Source organism: Choristoneura fumiferana, chromosome Z (assembly GCF_025370935.1).
Source record: "Choristoneura fumiferana chromosome Z, NRCan_CFum_1, whole genome shotgun sequence".
Classification (NCBI taxonomy): Eukaryota; Metazoa; Arthropoda; class Insecta; order Lepidoptera; family Tortricidae; genus Choristoneura; species Choristoneura fumiferana.
Genome location: NC_133472.1, coordinates 45,476,292 through 45,489,464, shown reverse-complemented (window position 1 = coordinate 45,489,464; position 13,173 = coordinate 45,476,292). Strand labels below are relative to the sequence as shown.

The 13,173-nt window shown below is 38.7% G+C and overlaps 1 protein-coding gene across 1 annotated transcript in view; it reads right to left on the bottom strand.

Moving 5' to 3' along the window:
• Positions 1 to 13,173, bottom strand: part of LOC141438000 (outer dense fiber protein 2-like) — a 107,198-nt gene that overhangs the window by 13,093 nt on the left and 80,932 nt on the right. The window lies entirely within an intron of this gene.

Sequence of the window (13,173 nt, the reverse complement as noted above, 5' to 3'; positions counted from 1 at the left end):
TTAATTTTATTTGACGGATAAATGTGATGCCGTCTCCGTATATATTCGAACAAAATAAACAAAGACGGCATCACATTCCGTCAAATAAATGTAATCAATTGATGGTGAAACAGGACAGTATGTTGTGACCAAGTATATTGTGACCAAACTCCTCCGAAACGGCTGGACCGATTTTATGTTTTTTTTGTGTATAGGCCGTATACTATTGTTCATACTTCTACGCGGGTAACAGCTAGTCGTTATATGAAATTCACTTTAGTCATTCCTATATTTTCATATCATCTGTTCTACATATTCACCGTGGTGCAAAAGAAATTTGCAGGTTTAAATACTATCATATGTTGGTGAACTGGTATTTAGTTTCCCACTAACAACAGTTTTAGTATGTTGCGTGTTTGATTATAATAATAGATTTCGACCTCTTCAACTATAATTGTAGTCCAGTGAACGTGGTAGTGAACACTCAGAAAAATTAAAATCGGCCTTGAATAATTTTGGTGCAAAGTTAACGTATCCTAACTTAATAGCTTAACTTAAAATATAAAAATACAGATAAAAAATACAATAATAGGTCGGCTCTGCAATGTAATGTACAATATCGAAATTGGTTGGTGTGTAATCGGTTAAAATTACTGAACTAAAATGAAAGTGGAAGGAGAATCAGCATTTAATTTCCTTCATTACTTTAAACATTTATTAATTACATCCTTAAACTTAAGGATTGTACTCACGTATGAATAGTCGCAGTATGCCAGACGTGTCAGTTTACGATACTTAGGTTTTCTGTTTGAGTTCTTTTCAACAGCGTATTCTAAACGTGTCAGACATACCTCGTCTATTAACACATGATGTTTTTTATTATTACTCACAATAATAAAAAAGTTTACAACTATTTGTTATAAATATTTAAAATCGTCACAAAAAGCCTTTACATAAATATTCCGTTTCCACACGGAACAGGCTGAAAAACAGAATTTTGGAGTTATTCAATTCTCACCTCAATAGTTGTCAAAGCAAAATTCATTTATTTTATGATTTTGGTTTTTATAATAAAAGTAACCATTAGACTGATTGCTGTAATGTTACGCAACTTATTTTAGTTACACATCAAATTACATCTAAATTTATTAAAATTGATAAAGGTGTGTAACTTAGTGTAAGTAGGTACCTAGTTAATTTAAAAAATATTGTATGTCAAAAACTGGCTAGTTGTGCTGGTTCGATTTTACCTAAAATACCTAATTGTAACAACTATCTGTGATGTACCCACAATCTACAATAATAAAATATTTGATTGATTTGACTGATTGTGTACCAAATTTCAACTTAAAACTATACTAGCCGTTGACTGCGACTCTGTCGGCGTAAAAGTGTGAAAAATACGTCAGTCGTAAATAGGTACGTCCTATTCTGAGACCTACCAAATATATACACAAAAAAAAACATAAAAATCGGCCAAACCATTTCGGAGGAGTTTGGTCACAAACAGTGTGACACGAGAATTTTATATATTACAAAGACATTTATATATATGCCTTATGAAAACAGTCACTTATGAATGCCAAAAACCAGTACGGACAAAGCTCTGATGAGAAGTATTCGTCTAGAAACTCAACGTGGTATATAAAAAAAATTACAATGTTATGTCTACAGATTATGGAAAGGTATTTACTAACCAAAACTAAAGGATACAAATAATAAAAACCTAGGTACTTAAAAACTTAATACTAAACTAAATCTAAGTAATAAGTCCCCTACCGCAATACCCAACAGGTAGTGTTATTTAATGTTCATGTTTTTTTGAGGCAAGAAATTAAAAAAAAAATTTAATAAATACCACACAATATATTAAATATGTAAAGATTGTTTTTTTTAATCTCATGCGTCTGGACTATTGATCAGCATGCGTAGTAAGTCCATAAGGGCCGTGCTATTTTAGGACGTTATCGCTTTCAGGTGTACATTATACTATAAACTATAAACATGAAAAATAATGCGATGAGTGATATACTAACCCACCCGTTTATAATCTTGCTACTGATATAGTCAATGCGAAAATCAGTGATTACAACGCATGCATGTTTTTCACACCACGCTGAACCATTTGGGCGATTTTGGATGAAGTTTAGCGAAACTTTACCGAACAATAACCCTCCTTCGGGCAGTCGGGTAAAAAGGCGTGACGTTTACGTATTTGCGTATTTTAAGCAGCGGTATGGAGATCACGCAATAAAAACGGTACGCATACGATGCGTCGCTGCGATTCCGTGCCGTCATAGTTTTTTTTAAGCAGCGGTGTTTTATTGATTTATTTAATTGTTTTTCAGTTTAATTTATATTAAAAATTATTAAAAAAAACATGTAGAAACTTTTTTGTTTTGATTCTGATTACCTTGGTCTTAGACGAAGATTTCACTTTATGCATTAAAACATAAAAAAAAACATTTTATGTCGCCTAGATCCAGCATAAACACACACTTTACAAGCATAAGAACTGAAAAGATATTAGACTTTGGAAATCGAATAAGTACCTAATGCGAATGTTGAAGCCAGCCTAACTCATTCAGAATTGACCATGCTTCATACGTTGTTTATGTTTATCTATATCACATGAAATCTGTATTTCAGTGGCTACTAAATAATTCAGCGACTAATTTACGTTCAGCGTAATTTTGCGTAAAATAGGGTATGATGATGTATGGCCCGATTATTGGTGGGATTATGTTTACGTTACGCCGCGCCCTGGAGGGGAATGCGTTTAAAATGTGGACGCGACCCGCCAAAAAATAACCTAGCGGTTCTTTGAACTATTGAGTTATTACAAAAACCAACCACTTCAAAGTTTTAGCGTCATGGGCAAACGGACCTTCGGCGGCCACTGGCCCATATCGGATAGTGATCGTTTGGCATAATGTTTTTTCTCTGAATCCAATCATTGCTTAGAATTGTTATAAAACAACCTAACCTATGAACTAAAAGAATTTCCTTGCTCACCCGCGACCTTACGATAGCTAAGCTTATGCAAAATATGCGTGTTCATGCAGTTCCTCCACCTCCAGACTCTAGACTCTCTATACTCTGTAGACTCTAACAACTGGTAGCATGGTGTACGGTTGTGTCATTCTGAAGATGAGCTCTGGTTGAGTTCGAAACGCGTCAGTGTAGTGTGGTGGTGGTGATAGATGGGTTTGTGTGATTTGTGTGTGTTCTTACAGTGTGGAGGTGGAGGAACTGCATGAACACGCATATCTTGCATAAGCTTAGCTGTCTTAAGGTCGCGGGTGAGCAAGGAAATTCTTTTAGTTCACTGATATGGACCTCCGCAAAGTAACGCCTGATCCAATAAATTATTTAAACCTAACCTAACCTATAGTTTTCTATAGGTTGATTATTTAAAAAAATCTGAAAATTATAAGGTTTCAGTGGGAAAAAATTATGATAAACGATGATTCGGACAAAAATTACTGTATGACTAGCGACAAGTATGTGAAACTTATGCGAACTTTGAGACAGATCATCACTAAGTACATATTGAGATTTCCCTTTTTAATTTCGAAACATAATCATCTTTTATGCGGGTTACAATTAAATTACTGTTGAAAAACTTTCACCAAGTAACAGTAGGACTACACTATAAAATTATCCTTAGCAGCTCATGGACCAAGTTCCATACAATTCAGCCCTTTCTCTAAGCGAAACGTTTTTGTAATGATACGGCAATGTGTATGAAATATTCTGAATTCATTTCGTTTATTAAATTCATATACCCTGTATAACGATTTTAGTGTCTAAATACACTACGTCGAAATTACGCTTCCTAAGTTCGGCTGCTTTTACGTCCCGACATACGGCTGATATGACCGTAAGTACAACGCGACAGTAATCGGCGTAATAACGCGCGCCTACATTATTTCAGTTACGAGCAACACGCTTATAGAATAGTACATTGTGTCTTAAGGGCGGTAAATAAGGAATTACGAACGAGAGTCTATTAGAAGCCCGAAGTCGAAGACTGAGGGCTTTAATGAGTCGATGTTCGTAATTCTAGTACCGCCCGTGCGACATACAATGTTTTTCATCACATTTGCAAGTAAAATTTTATATTTGTAAAAGAAAAATATAATTGTTCCAAATATAGGCGATATCTTAGGCTGTGCTCTTGGCAGCGTCGCCCTCTACCTCCCCTCCCTCCGCATGCGCCGCAACGTGCGTGTGCATGTGGTCCTGCAGCAGCGCGCGCAGCGCCATCAGTACGGGCACTGACTCATTTACCGACCTCGGGCTTCATGACAAGCACATTAAGGTCGAGGGTTTTATTTGGGGGGTTGCAACCAAGGTAGCCTGCATGTTACGACACTGTTTACGAGCAAGTGTGATGAAAATTACGTTAAGTTTTAGCATGATCAGCCGCGGAAGTAATGTTAACGCCCGACAGAAGTTCGGTCGTAAGTACGCAAATGTGACCAAGGATCGTAAAATGGCAGCAAAATCGATTGAAATGACGTACGACAGTAAAAATTTATGACCAACCCTAGCACTTCAATGCCGGTGAGTGCCAGTGCAATTCCGAGTCGCTTCTGCTCTGAACCGTCTTGCTCGCTCGCTTCGCTCTCTCGCACAATTCAATCAAAAGCATTTGGCACGCATGATGTCATACTGACCGTCTATCATTATTCTAAATGTTGTTATAGATTTTAATCATTATATGAATAACCGAATATTCAGAATGAAATTATTTAATATAAGCATTTTGTTGTTATGACTAATTAATGTCATATTATTTAACCTCCTGAGTCCTGACTTTTTTTTTAAACCTAGACGTGGTTGACCTGCTTTGATATTTTGGATATTATTTCAAATTCTTAGAATTCTTTATTCAATGAACAAATTTGTACTTTATAAAGGACATTTGGCCGTTCTTCTTAGTGCTAATTGGTCCTTTATAAAGTACGCGGGGGATTAGGACTTCAGGAGGTTTTAAAGCTTACAGTCAGTAAAAATATGAAATCCGTTTTTATGCCAAATTAATATTGTCATTTTTGAACGTAATAAAATGAAATTATGCTAATAGTCTGTATGATGATTGATGATTGAACGGCACCCAAATAATATTGTATGTAGTCCGTCAGTTAGACTATACTAGCTTTTGCCCGCGCTTTTGCCCGCGTGGAATTCGGTTATCGCTCGCTGTTCTCTCGGTAACTGTGCATTTTCCGGGATAAAAAGTGGCCTATGTCACTCTCTGGCCCATAAACTATCCTTCGCTCCGTTTCGACGTTAAGGACGGACAAAGATACAGACACACACACTTTCGCATTTATAGTATTACTATGGATGTGCATATTTAGGTGTGACGAGGAAACTTAACCGGCTACGTCCATAATGTTTTTGTTTAACTGACAAAAGAAAAAATACGTCTTCAATATTTTTTTAATCTCAATGAGGGATTAATCATATGTTTTAGGAATTTAGCTTATTTTTATTAGAAATTCCACCATCGCACCTCCCACCGAAAATCTAAATTTCATCAACATCATCTTGATGGACGGCGATCTACCACTGTGTGTTTCCTTCGGCACTTCCTGCCACGTGTATACAGTGAAATCGTGCAATAGGATCAACTTCCGTCAGCAGGGGCCTACCACGCTCTCTTAATACGATTCAGTTTAGGCTCTAAACTGAACTGCATCGCTATTTCGTACCACGACGTTACATTTGCGATTCAGTTCAAGCACGGTTCAGCGACAGCGCTCACTTCAAGCGGTTTTCGTACCATGACGCTTAACTTAACTTGAGTGGGAATTGAATCGCTTCAGTGTCAAATTTAGCAATTCAGTATAAGTTACTCATTCTGTCTATTCTTTTGGAATTTTAAGTGTTTTACTTGGAATATTTTTAAATTTCAAGAACTTTTAAACTTTTATTCAAGTTTTATAACTTTTCATAGACATTGTGCTTTCAGTGAGAAAAGAGGCTCGTGGATTAGTGACAGCGTAAACATTTTATTTGGAATCAACACAACGGTTGCTAAGAACACGAAATGACAGAGTTATGGTTTTCCAAAATAAAGAGGTAGGATACTAAAGTATACAATATTTGGTTTGCATCTAGCGGCATCCCTTTCGCGACTTAGCGTTTCAGTTTCGGATCAGAGACAATATCGGTCTTTCATTCACTTGTAAACCATTGAGACTCAGCTCTGAGAAATAAACGTCGTGGTACCAATTTCGACGATTCAGTTTAGGTGCCTAAATTGAACTGCTCTGCGTTTGGATCGTTTATGAAATGATCATGGTAGGCCGCCAGTTGTTTCCTGACAGTTATGGCATAGGGGCTGTCAAGAAAAGGGCTTATACTTTCTTAAAAGGCCAGCAACGCACCAATGACCCTTTGAGTAGTTGGTACTCGTGGGCAGTGGTGATCGATCAGTTCCCATCAGATGACCTTGCTCGTTTTCCTCCCGCTCTTAATTAAAAAACAAAATAAAAAATATAAGTGTAAATCTTTCAACGGTATTCATTCATTTACTTTTATTTATTAAATTACTAATTATATCCACGGGCCACCAGCGGTAGACATGAGATTCTGACTTCACGCCGTCGAATACGCGCTAACCCTTAATTGCCCCCTCTGGAGGGAGCCTCGTGACTTCTGTTTGAGTTCCGTTCTTTCGCTCTGATTGCGCCGAGCCTTTTGCCGAGCGACTCCGGGGGCTACGCTAAAGGAGACTGCTTGTGTTGAAGGCTCAATTCATCCAGCTTTACAACTCCTGCCGCCTACGTTTCCAACAGAGATGTACGAGGAATAGGTTTGTCATGAACCAATAGAACTAAGGCATTTTTTAGGGTTCCGGAGCCTAAATGGCAAAAACGGAACCCTTATAGTTTCGACAACTCCGTCGGTCTGTCTGTCTGTCTGTCCGTCCGTCCGTATATCACAGGCAGTATACTGGAACACTACAAGATGTATATCAATGAAATTTGGAGTACAGATGTCTTGTCAAATCCGCTATTTAGTTTATTATTATTTAGTTTATTCAAAGCCGCTATTAGGAACCCTATCTTGGTCGTGTCCGACACGCTCTTGGCCGGTTTTTTTTTAATTTTATTTATTTATCCCTCGCATAGGAATATCGTAATCTGGCGGATTTTACGATCGGCCGCCGACATAAGCAAAACAAGGAAAGGATGTGTGAAGATGACTCTCTCTTGTTAGAAAAGAGCTTTCTACACGCTCTCACTACGCATCCTCGCACCACTGAGCTACGAGTACATTGTACATCCCTGGTGGAAACAGTCACTAACGGTCTAAAGGCTGACCAGGAATATAAACAACCTGACGCGAGGGCAGCTTTTATATTGCAACATTCTGTGCACTTACTATACGATACCTTCCATTCATATTGAAAACGGTGTCGGTGATGTTATTTAAATGAATATTTTTGTAATCCCTCTGACTTTTTCTATGAAAAATACTTTTATACATTGTGAATTAGTTTTTTTCCAAGGCTATTGATAATCTTCGGCATTTTGACGCACAAAAACACAAAATAACACTAAAATACCACGCGCAAACAACGTTAAACTTTGACAGCAATAATTCCCGTCCCGGGTCCCGGGTTCGATTCCCGTGTCGGGGCAGATATTTGTATGAGAAATACGAATGTTTGTTCTCGGGTCTTGGGTGTTTACTGTGTATTAAGGAAGTATGTATCTATCTATATAATTACATTTATCCGTTGCTTAGTACCCATAACACAAGCTTTGCTAAGCTTACTTTGGAACTAGGTCAATTGGTGTGAACTGTCCCGTGATATTTATTTATTTATTTATTTAATAATTATAGAGAGATGACATTTGAATTTAGTGTTACCAGTGCAAGAAATTAGTTCTATTGGTTTTCCGCAATATTCTAGGTCCTTGGGGTAAGGGTGCGCTGGAGCTACACAGGGAGCTCAGCAATAGGTTAAGGGAGGCAACAGGCAACCCTCGCGCCGGCAGCTTTCTCGCGCAAAGAATCTCAATCGCAGTTCAACGCGGGAATGCTGCCTGCGTGATGGGCACCATGCCAAGAGGCCCACCTCTCTTTTTTAATTAAAGTTTTAGTTTTAGTTATTTTAATTTAATAGTAGTTTTAGTCCTATGGATATTTTGTATTTTCTTAATATTTCTTAATAAATCAAATTTTGAATATGGTGAGGTTTATTATAATTTTGGTCAGCCTTTACATCCTTGCACCGCTTAGCTATAAAAATTGTACGTCTCTATGGCACTTGTCCCACCGCCGACGATACGATGCGAGAAGCGAGCAGAGCGAGTAACTAGAAACGAGTGGGCGAGCAGTGAAAAGCGAGTGTTCGAGCACGCCGGGCGATTACTCGCTCCACTCGCTCGAGCCGGGCGGCCGCCAAGCTAACAGCGCTGAGCGAGTATCGCTGAGCTAGTTTTATGGCTCAGCGAGTTTTATAGCTCTTGTCGCTGCGACAAAAGATGTAAGACCGAGTTCTCGCCGGCAGTGTGAACCGCCAGCGATCAACTATTAATATATATGTCTTTTTTACTCACACAGGATCTTATATCTTTTAATCGTTTTTTGAGCGAGAAAATAGTCGATAGCCAATCGTTTCCTCGCCGGCGGTGAGACAACTGCCTATAGAAGCCAATAGAAACGCAACCTCAAACCTGGCTTGGCCAATGTCAAACTGACATAAATCCAGAAAATTTTTGCGAGCCAAAATTGATTTGACAGTAGTTTAAACAGCTTTAGTTATAGCCAATAGTAACATAGTTAAACCCAATTGTGGCTCACATTTGTCGTTACGAATGAGCGAACGAAAGAATGATAAAGTATTGTGTATTGAATGGCTCAAGTTCCTCTTATTCTGTTACATTATTGATCTGATCACGTATTCGTGCGAATGTGAATAGCGTAGCTTTGCAATTTATTGTCGTGATTCCATTTTGAGTCCCTGGGCGATCGAGCTTTGCTCGCTTTTTTTGTAAAATCGTTTTTTCTCGAGTTGATACGTATTTAAATAAGTTTTAAAAGTAAAACATGAATTAAGTTAATCCTACTAGTATTTTCGTGTCAGTACGTAATCACGATAACTGTTTCACGAAAACTTTTTCACGAATGACTTTATCACGAAAACTTTATCACGAATAGACTATATCACGAATAGACTTTATCAAGAAAAATCTTTATCACGGAAACTATATCACGAATAGACTTTATCACGTTCACGGACGTGTTTAGAATCATGTACCTAATTAATTAGGCACGGTTGTCAACGATAATAAAAATCACCATGAATTTGTGGGAACTCCCATGGAAAATTTAGTAAAATATCGACAATTCAACTGCCGGTAAACTGTAGTTTATCAATACATAAAAGGCCAACTCTTCAGCCCATCGTCACCGTAAATCAATGCAGAGCACACACTGTCACCCACTCGAACCCACACCATTTTGACCTTTAGTTATTTAGAAGGTCGTATCGGTCCATAACCGCGGCCCTTTCAGGCCGGGTAATTGCATATTACGGGACCGTCCTGGCGTTTCCCCGTAATTAGTACGCCGCGTGTCTCCGGCAGATACATTAGGCTCCATTATATTTGTCCCGAAATTCCACCGACAAATACTTATGAAGTGGGTAAAAATACGTTACTCGCTTCCAAATACTTGGTGCGAAATACTAGGTAAAAATACTAGTTGCAAAATATCAGGTAAAAATACGTGTTCGAAATACTTGGTACATAATACTAGGTACAAAATACTGGGTTGGATTGTAAACAAAGTGTTTGCTTTGGAAATTGCGCCAGTGGTGTACATGGCATGTTAAATAAGTGTTTTCGCGCTTTAGGCGATGCATGTTTCAGTTAGCACACGCACCCTGATGTGCTATAATAATTTACCAATTCGTGTGCTATATTTAGTTTGCCGATTAGTAATTCTGAGTGTTTTTGCCTTTGACATTTTTCATATAAGGTTTCCGTAGTCCAAAAGATCATGGTGGCCAAGTGGTTTAACCTATGGCCTTTCAAGCAGAGGATCGTGGGTTCAAAAACCGCGGGCTCGCATTTCTGATTTCTTTCTTTCTTTCTTTCTTTCTAATTTTTGTCCGAGTCATCGTTTGTCATAACTTTTTCCCCGCAAAAACCTTTAAAATCTTTCTGAATTTTTTAATGGTCACCTATAGAAAACTATAGGTTAGGTTAGGTTTGTTTTATAACACTTCTAAACAATTATTGGATTCAGAGAAGAGTTAAATGACAAAGTGTCATTCTGACAAACATTTGGACCGTGAAATAACATTTGATTACCACGAACTTTACTTTGTCGCTCCGTCTGAGGCTTAGCTTAAAGTGGTGCTAGGAAGCTGTAATTTACGCGGACATAGTTATAAAACTAAATTTTGAAAAACGACAATTTGAAACAAACACATTTAATAAATTATGAGGAAAAAGTATTGTATACAAATAATTATATTTAACGCTGTAGCTATATAAACATTTATGCCCTCAACTGTACCATCAACCAAATACAGCGTGTATTTTTATACTACTTCAAACTTTAAGGGTGGTTAGTGAAGGCCCTAATAATCACGTTTTATTATATTTGACTTATTATTTTCCTTACAAAATTAATTAGCACGCAATGTATCACTACGTGATACTACTTTGTTTTTATTCAAAACGTCGCACTTGTTGACGTGACAGCTGTCACAGAACGCTTCTCTCTCGTATCAAATTATTGTACGCACTACATTGCCTCTCGAAAATATTTCAAAATTAATTACGGTCTGGTACTTAGTTCTAAATTAACAATTTGTTTTGATATCGGTTGACAGCACTTAAGTCTTCGTCTGGTTACAGTTTGAGGTAGTATCAAAAATACACGCTGTATTATGGTCTACCACCCTAAAGTTGATAATCGTTTGCATGTCGTAAAACAACAATGCCAATTCTAAGTTGAAGTTCGACTTTAAACATTTGATAGGAACTTGTTTAAAAATTTATAGACCACTTATTTGGCTGATAGTACCCATATGGAATGGATTATGCTATAATTATTATAGCATGATTCCCGAGTGGCTCAACAATCAACATGTTACATTCCCTTTGATTTGGGTGGCCACATGGGGAGTAAACATACTTATAAATAGCTCTATCATCAACATCATAATCAGCCCTACGATGTCCACAATTGGATATGCATAGACGTCCCATTCGGTTGGAAGCGGCCAGTATCCACTGTAAATCCACGTCTTTTACCAGGTCGTCTGTCCATCGCGCGGCGGTTGCCGATCCGCGATCTCTATTCGAGAACTGTCAGCCCCAACGGCCATCAGTTCCCCATAACCGTATATATTCCGTTCATATCCGTAGAAGCAGCACAATGTTACTATTTGCACAACATTGCAGCACTGGATCGACTACTTCTAAAACAATTCGCTTGATAGCCTTTCGAACTGGTGAAGGACGACAGAATGAGGGCTATCGTTTTTTGTCTCACTAGATGGCGCATGAGGTTTTTAAATATGGCTTTCAAAGTCTGTTATTACGGGCGTGAAAACAAAGTTTAGATTGAAATCATATTTAGTACACCTTAAAACCGTACCATAAAAATATCGAGCATGCCTCAGTGTTGCATAGTCCCCGTTTTGTTCGAAAAAAGGGAGGACAAAGGTTTCCGAAAGACAAAACTGTCTCAAAACACAGACATTCATTGCCCCGGAACTGCTCATATTTCAATCTAATTATAAATAAACCCACGTAGTTCACCCAAAAACTATGAGATTTGACATTTCGGAGACCTCACGCTACACTAGCGCCTCTAGCGGCGAATTCATACGCGATAGCCCTCATTGAGTAACCCTTTCAGATTGACGGTCTGATGGTCCAGATTGATGAAAATCACACTTCGATTACAAAGCTATCTGCAGGTGTCAGTTCAGTCATCAGTCCAACATTCTGGTGTGTGGACTCCCCTTGTTCTTCTATGTTTCTCCTCATTTCTGATTCGATCCCGTAGAGAAACCCCAAGCATAGCTCTCTTTATAGCTTGCTGAGCAACTCTGAGCCTATTTATAAGGCCTATAGTGAAGCACTAGGTACCTACGTCTCGGATCCATATGTCATCACTGGCAACACACATTGGTTAAATACTTTTTATCTTCTGAGGATTTTTTTTACGAAAAGACATAGCCAAGCGAATTAAGTCGTTAAAGTGGCAATGAGCAGGCCATATAACACGGAGAACAGATGGCCGTTGGGGCCGGAAGTTCTTGAGTGGAGACCGCGGATCGGCAAGCGCAGCGTAGGACGTCCACCAACGAGATGGATGGATGACCTGGTTAAAGCCGCACTCACGGTGGATGCAGACCGTTTCCAACCGAGGCAACTGGAGGTCTATAGGGGAGGCCTATGTCCAACAGTGGACGTCCTACGGCTGAGGAGATGATTATGATTTACGGACTCACGGACTGATGATTCAGATTCGTGAAAATTAAGCTCTCTCTCGTAGTACACAGGGACGTTTTAAATCCATTCGTCAATGCAATGTGAATCACAGAAAACCAGACTATGGACTGAAATTACGTCTTGTTTTCTTACATTCGTGACCGCTTGCCTAAATCTCAGGGAGCAGCCATCACTCGGCAATCTTCAAAGGACCGGCAGACTAAACAACGACACAGCGTGGGTTTGTTTGAGTTGGCTGAAACAATACCCACATAAATTATTGAAAGCGGTCCTATTTATACTTCTCTTGTAGCTGGTCAGCCCTAGAGGTCTACATACATAGTTATATGTCTGTGACTCTCAATTAGCTAATGTAATGTTTTACTTTGTCCACAAAGTACAGTCACCAGCATTAATATCTGCGACAGCGGAGCGCGCAAAAATATCTGACACGTCCTTCCGGCCCTAGAAATAGAGTCGTATCAGATATTTATGCACGCTTGTTGTGTCAGATGCTGTAGGGTTAGAATTACACCTCTCCATTTCTTCCCGTGGCGTTGTAAGAGGCGACAGGCTAGCAACCTGTCACTATTGTACCGTTTTTGTCAAACTTAAAACCTAAAATTGCTTAAAGTGGTTCCGAAGCCGTAACGTTTCGTGTGCTCTGCGTGCTCTGCCTACCCTATTCGGGAATACAGGCTTGATGTTTGTG